Genomic DNA, 15,850 nt, shown 5'->3' on the forward strand with positions numbered 1-15,850 from the left:
ATTACTGGCCCCTCCATCTCCCTCTCGTCTGGCTGCCTTATAATTTTTCCCCCCGCTGCCTGGTATGCAACATTTATGTTTTTAATAACACCAGAATGGTTTTGACCTTGGGAATTCATAGCAGAATGGGCACTGTGAGAGGCCCCAACGTGATTGGCGTTTGTCTCAGTCCTTTGCAGGGAGGAGGCTCTAGTGCCTCCTGGATTCTGGGGAAGGTATGTAGGGGCTGCACCCCACGGGGTTTAAGAAGAAATCTCAAAAACCAGAGTGGACAAGGACATGGGGAGGGGGAAACAGAGGGGGAGGCTGTTGTCTTTTTAGGTTTCCCTTGGAGGATCAAAGTTAGAATAAAATGTTTGAGAGGTTGGGATGTTTTTCTCCTCTTGTTTTATAGGAGGAATCCTAGATTGGGGATGGCATGGAATACGTGTGTGTGGGGGCGACAATGGGGAAGGGGTGGTGTGTGATGCAAGTGTATACACACACTCAGGCTGTCAGTCTACAAGCTTGCACATATACCCGACACAACTGGATCCATTTCTCCTCATTTACTCTCAGCTTCTGTAGCTCTTTAGCTTTAAGGAGAGTAGATAAAGTGAGGACTAGCCAGAGGACTGATGTCAGACTCTAAGTAGAACTTACCAGCTGAGAGTAAAGGGGGCAGGGACAGAGTCCTCTTCTGACTTGTAGACAGATTTTCTTCCCAATCCCTCCTACCTTTCTTCTTTTCTCTTTTCTGTGCCCACCTCCCTGGGTGGCTCAGCTTTTGAGATGAAAGGAGAACCAGTGGCAGCAAGAAGAATCTGGGGGAGGCATAGGTTGGTCAGCAGAGGGACAGGAGAGGCAAGAAGCAGTGACAGGACCAGGTGAGGGATACCCGGGAAGAGAGAGCTGAAGATCATGTGCAGGTCCTCTTCTCCAGGTGTAAAGGGCTGTGGTAGGATGGACCAAGGTTAGAACTGGGAGAGGACTTCTGTGTCTACAGCTTCGAGGAGTTTCTGAAACTACAGTGAAAAGCCCAAATTATAAATGAAGAGAAGCTTCTTTTGCAGTTCAGAAAGTAGGAAGAGAAGGGACAGAGGGTCATGTACCTGAGGATGAAGGGTGTACAGCCAGGTAGCTACAGCACACATGTGTGTTCTGGGTTAACAGTCTTGTATGCACCAGTTCCATATGTAAACATACAGAACACAGTAGCTTTGACATTGATTGTTTAAGCCAGGGGTTTGAGATGCTGTCTGGTTGTGGCCTGTAGGGTATGGTGTTTTTCAGGAGCTGCAGCTGACACAACGGGATGACCCCTGCGCTGAGAACCAAGAAGTCATGGGTTCTAGTTCTGGCCCCAGTTATCATCTGGGACCCCAGGGAATGTCACGGAGGACCGTGGGTGTTATCTGCTATACCATGAAGGAAAAGCCACAGGGTCCTTCTGTGCCAGCAGCCCCAGTGCTAGAACGAGAAATGGAAGGGAGGCGAAGGAGGGCGATGGCATTTCAGGGACTAGAGAGCTTGAGATGGGATGCAAGGATTCCTGAATTCAGAAATTCATAGGTTCTTGCTCGAGCTAAAGACGTCCCCAGCCTAGGGCAGCCCAGCCTGGCCTTGCCTGGATTCCAGACAGCATCCAGGGCCGATGTCTGGATCTGTAGGGAGCACTGTTCTCTGCCGCCCTCCTGTGGCCGCTGAGCCCTTCGCAGGTCGCTGCTGAGAAGATTCCGCTCCTCCGCACAGCCGCGTTCCTCGCCCCCTGGTGGAAATTGCGTATATTACAAGAAGCGATTTCGGGTTTCTAGCCACAGCTTTCCCTCAACCGTTTCCTTAGTTTTGGAGGCATTCACAACCTCTTCAAAGCTGGGAAGGTCTTCCAGAGATTTAACACTCTATACCTTTGCCTGAAGTTTGTTTTAAGTTCTGGTTTTGGAAAGTGGATAGTGGAGACAAGGGGCTGAGATTTGCAGAGGGCAATTTCTCTTCTTCCTCTTTGGGTTTCATCCTACAACCCTGTAGTCCTAGGGTCTCTCAGAGTTTTAAAATCAGTGTCTGGTGACATTCCTGGAGAAAATGGATCTGGAGCAGACCAGGCATCGTGCGTCTGGGCTTCTTGGCAGTTGCACCTGAGCGCAGTCGGTCAGTGTCGGCAGGGAGATGGATTGGCAGGAGCCAGGAGGCAGGAGGCAGGGATGATGGAGGGAGATGGCATATTTGACAGATGCTGACAGGGCTCGTTATTTGCTAGCCCTGGAATCCCCTCCCACCCACCAGGCTGCCCTTGGCCCTCCCCTCCCTGAACTCAATGCTCATTAGTGATTGCCTGTCTTTGGGGGAGAAACCCAGTGGGCCAAGCTGCATGGGGGTGAAGGGAGGGAGAGGAAGAGCAAGGGGCAGGGACACAAGGCAGATGCTGGAGGAGTCGTGGTTGGAATGACTGGGATTTGGAGCTGAGATCTGATGATCACTGGGGTGCTTGGAAGGTGTGGCTGGGGATATTGTCCAGGGGCCAGATACTGAACTGCTGGGGGTGGTGGGTCAGGAGGCATATTAAAAGGAATTGAGTTCCACTGATTTACACACTGATTTTGGAAGAACTGATAAAATTGGAGCTGACCATTCTACTGGGGACTTACTATGTACAGGGTAGGTCTACAGGTGCTATGAGGGGATGAAAGAGTCACGCCACCTATTTCCTGCTCCCCTTCCTGTGTTTTGAGACCTGCCACATCTCCTCCCTGCACTTGTTGCTCCCTATGTGTCTGAGGGGTGCAAGGTGCTGCTGGGCTGGGGATGTGGAGACAACTCCCCTAAGCAGTTTGTGACCTTCCTACACCCCCTTCCAGTAAAGCTCCTCCAGTCGGCTTCTCACCTCTCCTCATTCCTTTTCTCTTAGAATGTACAAGACATGTAGATATCTGGGTGGGACAGGGGGCCCTTGGGTACCCTCCCAGAATTTCCAGTGGCTCCCAGTGGAGGAACTGGGTTGGGGGCAGGGGTAAGCCATACTATCCCAAGAAGCCAGGGGAGCAGGCAGGGAGGGGATCTCTATTTGGAGTGTGGAGAATGTTCGATGAGGAGGAGAATGCTGCAGTCGGAGCCCGCGCTGCATCCTAATCAGCGCTGCGGAGGCTGCGCTGCTGGCCGTCAATCTTTCCACACAAAGGGCCGCCCGCCCCCTTCCCTCTCCAAGCCCTCTGAGCCAGCCACCCCCTCTCCACCCCCATCACTGCGGGGCAGGAAAAGAGGCAGAGAAGGGGGGAGACGGACACACAGACAGGGACAGAACGATCCAGTAATTCAAACCAAGATGGACAGAGTGGGACCCGTGGGGCAGAGTGGGTCCCAGCACTCTGGAGATGAAGAGAGACAGACAGAGGGAACAGAGACACTGCCGAGTGGAAAGGGAAAGACAGAGGAGAGACAGACCTGGAGACAGGACAGAGCCAAGACAGAGGAGCATCCAGAGAGCAGACAGAAAGATCGAAGACTCACACAGGGACAGAGCCACCCAGAAACTAGCCATAGCAGAGTCAGTCACACACACAGAGGCATGAGAAGGTCCCAGGCCCAGGGAGAAACTGAAGGCCATGTACCCTGAGCCAAAGGCACACTGACCCAGGGCCAGGGCCAGGGCCAGGGCCAGGGCGGAGAATATACCAGAAGTGTATCAGTAGACTGAGAGAAGCACAGAAGGGGAGGGAGAAGATGGGTTTCCAAGGAGAAAGGAAAGGAGAGTGGTGGTGGGGAGACATTAAGAAGGGTCAGGTAGAGGTTACAGGGGGTGAGATGGGGATTCTGGGTTGAGGGCTCTGCTGGCCTTCCAGGGCCTGGGACTCAGGTGGGAGGGGAGGCCCATACGTGTGTGCATGTGTGTGTGTGTGTGAGAGCAGGAACACAGCAATTCCAAGCTCTTCAAAATGCCAGAGTTGTCTGGTGCTGAACCAGACAGCCACACACCCTCCCTCTGCATGGACCGCTTGAAGCAGTTATGGTGAGGTGTGGAGGAGAGAACAGAAGACAGATGGAAGTTAGAGAAAGACTGAGAAAGAAAAAGAATGGCAGAGCCCCAGCAGAGATCAGAGGGAGAGAAAATGATGTTGAAAAAGGGAGTAGAGAAATTGGCAGAGGACAGTCAGAGAAAGACAGAGGTAGAGAAAGAAATATGAGGAGGCAAGAAGTGAGTGTGTGTGTGTGTCTGCGTATAAAAGACAGGGAGCAGAGGGTGCCTCTAACTGCAGGAGGGTGAGAGGGGCATGGAGAGAGAGGGGGCTGTTGAGAGAAAGGCAGACTAAGGGGAAATGGGGAGGGAAAGCAGGCAGGGCACCTATCTACCTGGAGATGCCGGGCTGGAATCAACCCAGCATCATGTTTACCTGATGAAACAACCCTGCAGTGAGCTGGGGAGGCAGTCAATGAGTTTTTCTTTCCATTTTTTCCTTTTCTTTTTTTCTTTTTTTTTTTTTTAAGGTGACCTTGTCATTTTCTTTAAGTACAAAGAACCTTTTCCAATGCATGCTATCTCCTTTAACATAGCAGGTTTCAGCAGCTGCTGCAGGTGCCTGGGTCATTCCTGGCAATTTCTCTTTGGGGATCACCTTTAGAGCCTGCAGTATAGCTCTGAGCATCTGCACCAGAGGCAAATTTGTGTCCTTTAGGGGTAGATCTAATTTTTGAAAACAGTCTAAGTGTTAGGAATCAAGGCTGGAGAATCAGGTGAGGACCCAGCTGGGGAGCAGTATTTCCAGTTAAAAAGAAGGTGAAAATGGGAAGACACAGAAGAGGGTGTGCCCTCATCCAAAGTGGCTCTGAAAGGCCATCCTGAAGGGGAACCTTGCAGCATATGACAAGGAGATCTTCTAGTGGCTCTTGAGGGCCAATTTCATTTTTCTGTCTGTTAAAACCGGGCAGTAATGCTCCCAGGAGCATTCGCAGCCTGGCACTGGAGGGATGAGGCCTGGCATCTGATGGAAATACTTGGGCACAGTGGTCCTGGCCTTGGGGATCTTACAGTCCTCCTCCCTGCCAACATTATGTTTATAGGTGCAAAGTTATCCCATTGACATTCACCACAGCAAAGATCAACAAGTGCAAATGATTAGAGCAAATTCGGAATCCAAGCCAGCTAGTTCATCAGGGAAGGCTGCTAGGAGTGGGGGAGTTAGAGGGGTATGCAAAGAGAAACCCAACAGGGCATGGAACAGATTAGGAGAAGAGCAGGAGTACCTCTGGCTGATGTTGCTGAGGCAGGTGAGCAAACCATAAATGAGGCTGGGGACAGCTTTGCTGGCCTGGAGCGAGGAGCTGGATTCAGGAACCAGCATGAAGGGGAATGGAAGGGGGCAGGTTTCGAAGCCAGGCTGGGTGATCTGAATTTGCTGAGAGAAACTGGGGCTGACTGGGGATGCACTAACGTGTCAGGTAGAGTGTGTGAGTGTGTGTGTGTGTGTACTCACACTTGTCTGGATAGGTGCGTACTCAAGTTTGCATGTTTTTTTCTGTGTTGTGTGTGTACGGGTATGTAAATCCAGGTGGCTTTGTGCCATGTGGTTTTGTACCCCAGGCTCTCGTCTATCCATTGTGTGACTGGCATGTAGCTATGCCTGAATGCGTTTGTTCATTTGTGTGTTTCCATGTGGTCATGTGCGAATGGTAACTCAGTTGCTTTTTGTGTATTTTATTTGGCTACGCGTGGCGAAGGGCAGCGTGTGTGTTTTGCGTGTGTGTGTGTGCGTGTGTATGCTCGTGTCTGCAGGAGGAGTGGGGCCGGCAGGGAGCCCTGGCTACCCAAGCATTGCCGTCTGTCTCTCTCCCTCCACTGCCTCCATCTGCCCTCGCTGAGGTCGTGACAAGGAGGCAAACAGCAAAACGGCAAACAGCTACGGCGGGAGAAACAAGAATATTGTAAGCCCCGCGCAGACTCCCCCTGCGGGGGAGAAAGGGACATGAACAGCCAAAGGGACGGACACACACACACACACTCACTCCTACACCCACAAACTCACTCACTCCTGCGCACACAGGCTGCTCCGCAGACACGCTTCACGGAGCAGGTGCCCCCACGCGCAATACCCTCCTGGCTCACAGGCCTTCGCACACACAGGCCCCCCCCCCCACACACACACTCGCTCCCGGCCTCCCTCCCGCCGCCCCTCCTCTGAGCCCTGCGGCCCGTCCTTCCACACCTCCCAACGCCTGCAGGCTCTGGGGGAGCTGGGGCTTGGGGCGCTCACTCGGACCTCGGAGCCAATCGCCAGATACCTAATGGCTCCTTTGGCCGTGGAACGGGGTGTGCGTGGGTGTCCTCTCCTTCACTCCTTCCCCAGCCCCGTCGCCTCCCACCCCCTTCCGGCCCGCGGCAGTTTCCGAAATCGCCCGGCGGCCGAGAATTCATTAGCGGGGGGCGGATGTAAACGCAGCGCGGTGGAACGTTTTAATTAGGCCTGAACAATAAACAAGCTAAACGAGGCGCGCAAGGCTCCCTGGCGGGCCCTCAGCCTCCTCCGCGCGGCGCGGACTCATTACGGCTGCAGCCAATTTCATGCCAGCGCCGAGCACTGGCTGGGCCGGGAGTGGGGCTGGGGGTGGGGGTGCGCTTTGGGCCTTCAGCGTGCGGAGCGGGGGCGTCCCGGGGCGGGGGCGAGGGCAGCGGGCCGGTGCCCGCCCGCCCGGGGCTGCGGCGGCCGCATTTCTGCACCATCCACCTGCCTTTTTCAGTGTCCTTGAGATGACGCTCCCTCCCCACACCAGAGCGGCCCGCTGGAGCATCTAGCTTGCTTTTTAGGGTCTCTCTCCCGCCTCTTTTCCTCCCCCGCTCCCTCTCTTCTTGCGGCTGACTCCAGCTCCCCCTCGGTGCCCGTAACCCTCCTTTCCTTTTTTTGCCGCAGTTTTCGTCTCTTCCACAGGGTCTCTCCCTCCCCCGCTCTCCGTGGTTGTCAGACTTTCTCCTGGACTTTCTCCGCCCCGCGCCGCCCGCCCCGGATGCAGAGCGTGGTAGACTCTGCAGCCCGGCTCCTCGCTGCTTGCCGGCGCTGCCTACACCCCCCTCTTGGGTTCCCCTCCAAGGTCCCTTCCGCTCGCCCCGCTCTGCCCGCTGCCGCCGCCGCCTTCCAGGCCCCTCCCCGCCCTCTGTCTCTTTCTGCCTGGGTTCTTCCTTTGGGCCTTCTACCCTCGGGTTTCAGGTACGGCCCTGGGCATTGCTCCCGCACCCTACTAATTGGGGCTCTTCTGGACCGATCCAACCAGCGAAGTCGAGTTTGGCTCGTTTCCTTCTCTCCCTTTTTGCGAAGCTGCAGACACTGCTTGCTGGCCCTCAGGCTCTGTTAGGACTTACTGGTTCTAGGTGGCGGTGGGTCTGTGGCTAAGTTTGAATCCCAGACCTGGGCCTCACCATGTGAGTCTTAACCTGGGCTTGCTCAGTTGTAAAATGTGGGAAATAATTTTAGGTGCTTCATGTTGTGGGAATTAGCGCTGTGATAACGAATGTAACATGCTTGGCACATGGGACTTAGTCTATTGGCACTTCACTTCTGCCTTTCCTCAATCTGCTCCTCTCCCTAGCCTGGAGTTTTCTTAAAGTGTTTTGAGGAGAGAAAACCAAAATTACAGACTATAGGCCCCCACAAATTGAATATCAGAAATTGCAAATGGTTCAACCTAACAAATGCATTAGGCTCTGATTGCAAGAAGTGCTGTTGAGTGTGTACAAGAAGGGAGGGCCGGGACTGGACTGACCTGCAGAACAAAGGAAACCATGTGGACTGGCACACTGGACTGAGCAAATTAAAACCTACGGGACATGTCAACCTGCATTAGTCCTGCCTCGGCAGTATGGCTGCCCTCTTAGGGCTGCAGAGTCATGGGCCTGCGTCCTCTTGGGGGCTGCAGTGGATCTGAGAGTTCAGCTCCCCCAAGACTCCTGCACCAAGGCAGGAACTAGACTCCTAGAACCTCATGCCGTCATACTCCTCTCCCATCTATACATCACACACACACACACACACACACACACACACACACACACACGTCCTTTGAGATTTTTAAAGGAAAATTGCGAAGTGTGGGCCTGGAATTCTGTCCCTGCTTTAGTTTCTTTCCCTAGTTCCCTCCTGACTCCTAAGAAGCAGAATCGGTGAGTCACACACCTTCCCCTGTTTGTGCTGCCCATTGTGTTGGGCACTGAGGGGAGATCCAGAGGGAGGAGCACAGATCCTGCCCTGCGGGAGCTCCTAGACTCATGGTAAGATGAGGCTGGTCGTCAAGACCAACCAAGAGGCATGGAGCTCTGGGCACACCCTCAACAAAGCCTTATGAGTTGAGTTGGTCAGGAGCAACTGGAACAAGCCCTGTGACCCTGGCATTGGGGAGACTGGGAATGACCAAATAAGAAAGGATGGAGGAAGATCTGAAAGAAGTCTAGGAGGGTCCCTAGAGGATAGGGAGAATGGTATTCATTTAGTTAGCAGGGAGCAGCAAAACTGAAAGGAGAGAACTAGCAAGTTAGAGCTCTCAGTGAAGTGCATTATCTTGGGGTAAGGAATGGCCAATGTGAACCTTGGAGGCAGATGGGGAAGGAATGCATGGGGGTGTGTGTGTGTATGTGTGTGTGTATGTGTGTGTGTGTGTGTTGGGGAATGTGTACTGAGGAGGCCCAGGGGTGGAGGATGCAGGGCTTGGGAGGGCAGGTTTGCTGGCCTGCAGCAGAGAGCCTGGGCTGATATCCTTGAAGACGCCTGGGATAGGGTAGCAGTGGTGGTAGAGGTACAGGACAGCAACGTAAAATGTCCTACTGTTGTACCTCTACCGTGATCCTGGGCTGGGTAGGCGAGATGCTAGGAAGCCAGGCTGACTTCCTGGGCCCTGATACGTCCTCGTGGGGCGTGAAGATGAATGAGTCTGGATTTCATGGGCTAGTGAACCATGGCTAGGTGGAGACAGCTGCTCAGGCTATGAAATGTGGGGAAGAGGCCTCCAGAGGTCCCCAAACAGAAAGAGGGAGGAGATAGAGGTGGGAATGGGGATGGGTAATGGGAAGATGGAAGGCTTGAGACCTCTTTCCTAGCTATCTCCTTTACTCACTCCTTTCATGGATTGAATTATTCATTTTAAAGCTTAAAAAACCTTCAATAAATTATCTAGTCTAGACTTTCACCTTCAAAGCGTTCGATATTACTTCCCCATTTCGCAGATGAGGCCTACACAAGTTAACCAACTTGATCGAGATCTCCCGGGCAGAACAGGCTGAAAAGGGCAAGGTCTTTTGCCCTGGGTAGGGGAAGTGGGGGTTAATCTCTCCCTATGCAATCAGGCTCTACAATTGGCTGCTTCACAGGACAGAACCAGCAGGAGCTGGCATCAGAATGCAGCAACTTGATTCCTGGCTACTTAGCAGTTCTGTGACCTGAGGCAAGTTACTTAACCTCTCTGTGTCTTCATTTTATTATCTATAAAATGACAACACTAATACTTGCTCCTGTGGCTTGTTACTAAGAATAAAATGAGATTTTTGCAAAAAGAACTTTGTACAGTTGAATCTCAGTTTATTAGGCTTTAAAAATCATCCTTCTCTTTGATATCATCCCAGCTTATTCTCTTCATACCTGCTAGGGACATCAGCCTTCCTCCTCCCAACCCCTTTGCACTCTCTCCAGCCTCTCAACCTGGCATTTACTTCCCTCTGATCTTGCTCACATCCCAGAGAGCAGGACCCTGTCCTCTCCTGCCTTTGCACTCCTTCCCTCTCTCCAGGACTGGGTTCATAGGGTGTATCCAAACAATGGACACGAGGTGCAGAGAGGTTAAGATAAAACAGGAGAGGGAGGGCTTGGGGAGAAGCCACCAAGCTGCATGCAGGGCTCTTACCCACATGCCATGCGATCCTTGAGCAGGGCATTTGCCAAGATCTGGGGAGGGAAACAATCATCTTCCTCCTGGAGTGAAGGGTGGGATGCGAATTATTTTCCTAATGTTTAGAGAGACTGTTTTGCCCCATGATGTGGGACACATCACCTGGAGGCCAATCCCCCGGAAAAAGAATAGCAGTCGAGAGAGGGCTTTCCTTTTCCTGTTTGGGGTGTGTGTGTGTGTGTGTGTATGTGTGGTAGGAAATGTGTTGTTGGAGATTCTATATCATTTCATTTGCCCTAGCATTTACCAACCCTAACTCAAAGGAAATCCTTTCTAAAGTCTATTCTACATTTCTTTTGCTGACAGTAAGCCCACCTCTTTAGTGGAGGTATTATCTAAAGTCCAGGATCTGGTTCAATGTCTTTTGTAAAAGATGTGCATATGTCGGGGAGGGGAAAGTAAAAGATGGAACTTGAAGAAATGGAATGACCCAGCTCCTGGCTTTAATTACACGTAAGCCCTGAACATTCTGAACTTTATTAACCTCTTAAGTGTCCACAGGGGTGGGATGGACCTGGTGGGTTTTGCTCCCTGGTCCTCTCTGCAGGGCGTCTCTGCAGGGTCCCCTCTTTACGCTTTTTGCCCATCCCAGCCTTTGGCTGCACACCATTTCTCCTGGCTTCAGGTGCGCTATAAATCACCTCTCCCAGAAAGGAGGCTACCACCTACCTATCCAGTCCATGTCTCACCGGCTGTCTTTATCTTGCCCAAGATCTTCTGGTTCTTCCTTCTCTGCAAACCCCTTATGCATTCCCCAGCACCACTTTTTTGGATAACCTGATTAGCTGTTTTGGAGACAGGGGCTCTTTTAGCAGGGACCCCTTCTCCTCCTAAGTGTCTTACTAATTACAAACAGAGAAAGCCTGGTCTGTGAAGTTAGACTGCCCCCAGCTCCCTGGCTTGGTGGAGGGAGTCAGGAGCTAGGGGATTTAAAGTGCAATTTCCTGTACCCTTTTCATTTCCTGCTGGGGGTTGTGGAGAGCAATAAGCAAGGTGGGTGGCGAGGGCCAGAGGGACTGCCAGGTGGGGGATGGGCTGGGGAAGCCTTCCCTCCATGTACTCTTCTATCATCCCCTTTTCTGGCTCTCGAGGTGAGTTCTTTGGGGATGAAGCACCTGATAAATGAGGACCTGGCACTCCTTACAATCTCCCTCTTACCTTCCCAAAGTAAGGGAACAGAGTAGAGAGGAGTGGGAAATGATCCAGGTCTGATTATTGTAATAATAGATGATACCACAGGAAGGAACCTTGGAAATCAGTTGGATCTCTTGAGGTTTTATTTTATTTTAAATAGAGATGGGGGTCTTGCTATGTTGCCCAGGCTAGGTCTTGAACTCCTGGGCTCAAGGGATCCTCCTGCCTCGGCCTCCCAAAGTGCTGGGATCACAGATGTGAGCCACTGCACCTGGCCTCCTTCAAGTTTCAGATGAGGAAATGGAGGCCTTGGAGAGGGGAGATAATCTGCCCAAGGTTACATATGTAAGTGGTGAGCTGGTGTGGCTGGGATTTAGCTAACTCTCATGATTCACTGTTTAGGGCTCTTGCCTCAGTCAGAGTGGGCTGTGGGTCAGTGATGTGTGTGTGTGTGTGTGTGTATACTGGGGACGGAGGATTAGATGGGAGGAAGTGGGATAGGGAGCAGGGGATCTGGGGAGGTACCTGGATAGCAGGGGACTCCGGGTCCTGAAATGTTCACTCTTTGGTAGGTCCTGTGGAAGAGCGCAGGCAAGTCCTGACTTAGGGAAGCTTTTGTGAGCTGGCTCAGGAAACAGATGTGTGGAAAAAAAGGAGGGGAGAGCAAAGAACTGTGGCCCTTGGAAACTATTAGCCCCACATCTCTTCTTCCCCTCTCCACAGTCAGAGGTGGATGAGGTGGGGGAGGGGGCATGACAGAGGACAAAGGAGCCAATTATTGAGTGAGTGGATTAATTGATTAATTGTCCAGAAGCTTCCAGTGCTCCCCCAACAATGACATCCCCTCCCCCGACCCCAGTCAGGCATGGCCTCGGTTGGCCTGGATTATTAATTAGGGCTTGAAGTCATTTAACGATGATTTCATTATCGACGTGCTGTCTGTCTCGGGCTCAGCCCGGTTGCCAGGGCGACTCTGATCGATTGCCTTCCGGTCTTCTTGGCTTGGCCGGCTCCTTCCTTTCTGGAGCCTGGCTGTTGGCGAGCACTCCCTAGCGGCCCCCTCTGGTATTGCAGAGCTTCCCGTTTGCCGGCTTGAGAGACTCAGGCGAAGAACAGAGATCTACAGCCGCCTTGGGGGTCTTTCACCTACTGACTGACCTAGCTGTTGCCTGGGAACCGGCTTTTCTCCTTTACTCCTGGGTTGTGAAGTCCTTCTGATTCTGTCCTCTGTCCTTCTACCCATACTCCCTTGGGATGGGTGTAGGATTAGGTAGGGACTTCAGTTGTTTCCTCGCAGCCTTTCAATTTACCTCTGGGAGGCCCAAATAAGCTGTGATAAAGTTCTTCCTGCTGCTAAGCCGACTCCTTAGGCTCTGGCTATCCTGGGACATCTGGCCTCTTGGACCTTGCATGAGGCTGGCAGGGAAGGAGTGGGGATAATTTCACTTTAGATTGCCTGAGGTAATGTTCTTAGGGTCTTCCCCGGCCCTAAGAGGAGCTGGGGGAGCTGGTCTTTGTAGAGCTCAACTACTTCCTCAGCCTCAAGAAAGCCTGGGGGAAAAAAGGCAGGGTCCAGGTTGTCATGCTAAGTCTTAGTTAATGCATGACTTTCTTCAGAAACTTGGCTGGTTGCTCTATCTCTGGTCCCTGAAAACCTAGATTCACGCACATTCACTGGTCTCAGGATCTCTACTCTATGCCTCAGTTTCTCCTTTCATGGGTTTTATGTATATATTTGTGGGGTCTGTTACTAGAGAGTTGCTTGAAGGCATCGGTCATGGCTTCTCAGTAGGTGTCTAAATTGTTGACCCCAAAGTAATGGACAGTCACTGGTGTCTTATCTCCCTTATCCTTTGCATGCTGCTGATTTCGTTCTCAAATGCAGATCTCTCCTCAGTCCTTACGTCTCTTTGCTCCTCTGCCCTTGACCCCTGACCAAAGACTGTCCCCAGCACCCTCCCCAGAACATGCCTCCCTTGCGTGCCCACCTCTATTTCTCCTCCTCCTCTGCCCCACTTCCCCTTCTACTGGTTGTGCCAGGCTGCATTAGCTCTGAAAAATTTAGAGCTGGGCTTCAGGCCTCTCTGGACTGCAGCACTTTGGGGACAGGAAGGCAGGTTGGGTTGTCATGTCCATGTAGGGAGGGGTCTCTGCGAGCCCCCCAGGTTGGCTCTGGGAGAGAGCCTGGGGGCTCTGGCAGCAGCCTCACCCTATCAGCTTTCTGGGCACATCCGCCACCGCGCAGCACCTGAGAGGGGAAGCGGCTCAGCAGCGAGCTGAGTGAGATTGAAGAGGATCATAAAGAAAATATATATCCCCTCCCTGGCCTCACTCCCTCCTCCTGCTCTGCACTTGCCTCCTTCTCTCTCTTTGTCTCGCTCCCTCCCCCCTCTTCACTGCAACCCTGTTTTCTTTGTTCCTTCTTTTCGTCTGTCACCCTCATCTCTGTCAGGCAGGTCTGTCTGTCTGTCTGTCGGCCATTCTATCTATCTCCTTGACCTCAGATATTTTTTGGTCTGAGTTTTTCTAGGACTGTGTCCGCCATCAGCCCTTCTCGCTCCCTCCCCGCTTCCCTCCCTCAGTCTCCAAGGGTCTCTCATACCATCACGTCTTTATGAGTTTCACTGTGTGTGCCTTTTAGTCTCTCCATCCACCTCCCCTCCCATCTGTCTCATTTGGCTGCCTCCCCATCGCTCTTCCCATCTCTCTTCCCATCTCGTGCCCTCCCTTCCATCTCTCCTTTTTGCTTCTCCCTGTCTCTTTCAGCGTCTTCTCCTCTCTCTGGCTCACACCCCTGCCTGCCTCTCATCTTCCCCCCTCCCACCCCTCAAGGTTCAGATACTTCATGTGAAATCACCTGGATGGGCTCCAACTGTCAGGGCCCCCCATTCCGTACCCCCTTCTCCCAGGAAGATTTACAGCCCCAACTCGGCATCTTCTGCATTCCCCCCAAGCCCTGGGCCAGTTCTTTTCGTTACCTGATGATTATCTGGGGGCCCTGGCATTTCCCCCAGCCTCCCACCCTCTACCCAGCAGGCAGTGAACAGCACAGGGAGAAAGGAGAAGGGATTGCTCTTGGGACCAGATGCAAGGACACGGAGACCCTCCCCCTGTGCCGCCCTTCTTTCCCTCAAGCAGATGCACATCTGGGAAAATCCCAGCTTGAGGCAGGGGAAGACAGCTTAGGACTGTTGGAGCAGACATAAATCAAACACCCAGATGCCCCTCCCCTACTGTTCTGTCATTACAGCCATCCTTCCAATTCCTGCCTGTCTCCTTTGCCTCTAGGCATCTTGGCTCTGTAGTCTTGACTGGGGCCACTCATCCACTACCCAGCGTAGTGCCAGGCACAAAGGAGGTGCTCAGTTAATGCCCTTGGTCCATGTCTAATAGAGAAGCACTATGGCAAAGTCAATGTGGTGTTTAGGTGTTTCTCAGGTGGCAATTCTTTCTGAGATCTGGAGCAATTCTCTCTGCTCTAATTTCAATATTATGTCTTAGTATATAATTAGTATAGACTCTACTTCCTAGGGTCTTGCCTCTACCCTTCTCCTCCCCTCTCTCGCCTCCACCCCAGTCTTTCTTTCATCTCGTTTAGGTTGTAGAGGATCAGCAGCCCTATTGAGTAAAGGCAGCCATGCCCCTTTCCCTTGAGACCAGTGGCTTCTTGAGCTGATCACTGGTCCATTCGGCCCTCAATCTCTATGCCGACCCCACCTGTTCTGTCCCTGGGAGCCCAGTCTCGTCTGTTTGAAGATTGACGTCAGGAAAGGAGGAGATACCTTCCTTTGGTCACCTGTTTCAGGGTCTTGGAATCCCTACTGTTTGAATATCTCCATTCCAGAGAGCAGGAAACTCAGTAGGCAGGGACTATATCTTTTTCATCTTTATTTCCTCCATCACAATAATCAATGAGTATTCAGTTAACATATGCTGTGAATGCTGAAATGACTCTCTTAGGAGATCTCCCACAGTGAAGCCTAAACCACCTCCCTTTTAATTTTATCTCTGGGGTGAGGGAAAATGTGGGTGGGGGGGTGAGAATTGGGGGATGGTGGTAGAGGAACCCAGTAGGGGTGTTTTGAGAGACATTGGGGGCCTGGTGCGTCTATCCTTGTTGAAAGGGCTCCTGACTGGAGATTCTTTATCTGGACTTGGGACTGACCTTCATATTTTATTTTATTTTTTATCTTTTTTATTTATTTTTTGAGACAGAATCTCCCTCTGTCACCCAGGCTGGAGTGCAGTGGTGCAATCTCGGCTCACTGCAACCTCCACCTTCCAGGTTCAAGTGATTCTCATGCCTCAGCCTCCCCAGTAGCTGGGATTACAGGCATAATCCACACCTGGATAATTTTTGTATTTTTAGTAGAGACAAGGTTTTGCCATGTTGGCCAGGCTGGTCTCGAACTCCTGGCTTCAAGTGATCTGCCCACCTCAGCCTCCCAAAGTGCTGGGATTACAGGTGTGAACCACCATACCTGGCCCCGACTCCCGTATTTTCACAGGCAAGGCATCAACCCCTTCCCAGACTCTCCTTCAACCAATCAGGACCTCTTCCATATCCCCTTGACACACATACTTACTTCAAAATCCATTTCCTGGCCAGGAGCAGTAACTGTAATCCCAGCACTTTGGGAGGCTGAGGCGGGTGGATCACCTGAGGTTAGGAGTTTGAGACCAGCCTGGCCAACATGAAGAAACCTCATCTCTACTAAAGATACAAAAATTAGTTGGGTGTGATGGCTCACACCCGTAGTCCCAGCTACTTGGTAGGCAGAGGCAGGAGATTCACCTGAACCCAGGAGGCAGAGGTCGCAGT

The 15,850-nt window shown here is 52.1% G+C and overlaps 1 long non-coding RNA gene across 1 annotated transcript; it reads right to left on the bottom strand.

The window, feature by feature from the left end:
- Positions 1–534: 534 nt before the first annotated feature.
- Positions 535–11,774, bottom strand: LOC135966243 (uncharacterized). Its single transcript, XR_010579415.2, has 3 exons — positions 11,554–11,774; positions 10,564–10,679; positions 535–5,867 (listed from the first exon to the last, which is right to left on the bottom strand). It is a non-coding gene; the product is annotated as an uncharacterized lncRNA (long non-coding RNA).
- Positions 11,775–15,850: the final 4,076 nt, after the last annotated feature.

This window comes from Macaca fascicularis, chromosome 11 (assembly GCF_037993035.2).
Source record: "Macaca fascicularis isolate 582-1 chromosome 11, T2T-MFA8v1.1".
Taxonomy (NCBI): domain Eukaryota; kingdom Metazoa; phylum Chordata; class Mammalia; order Primates; family Cercopithecidae; genus Macaca; species Macaca fascicularis.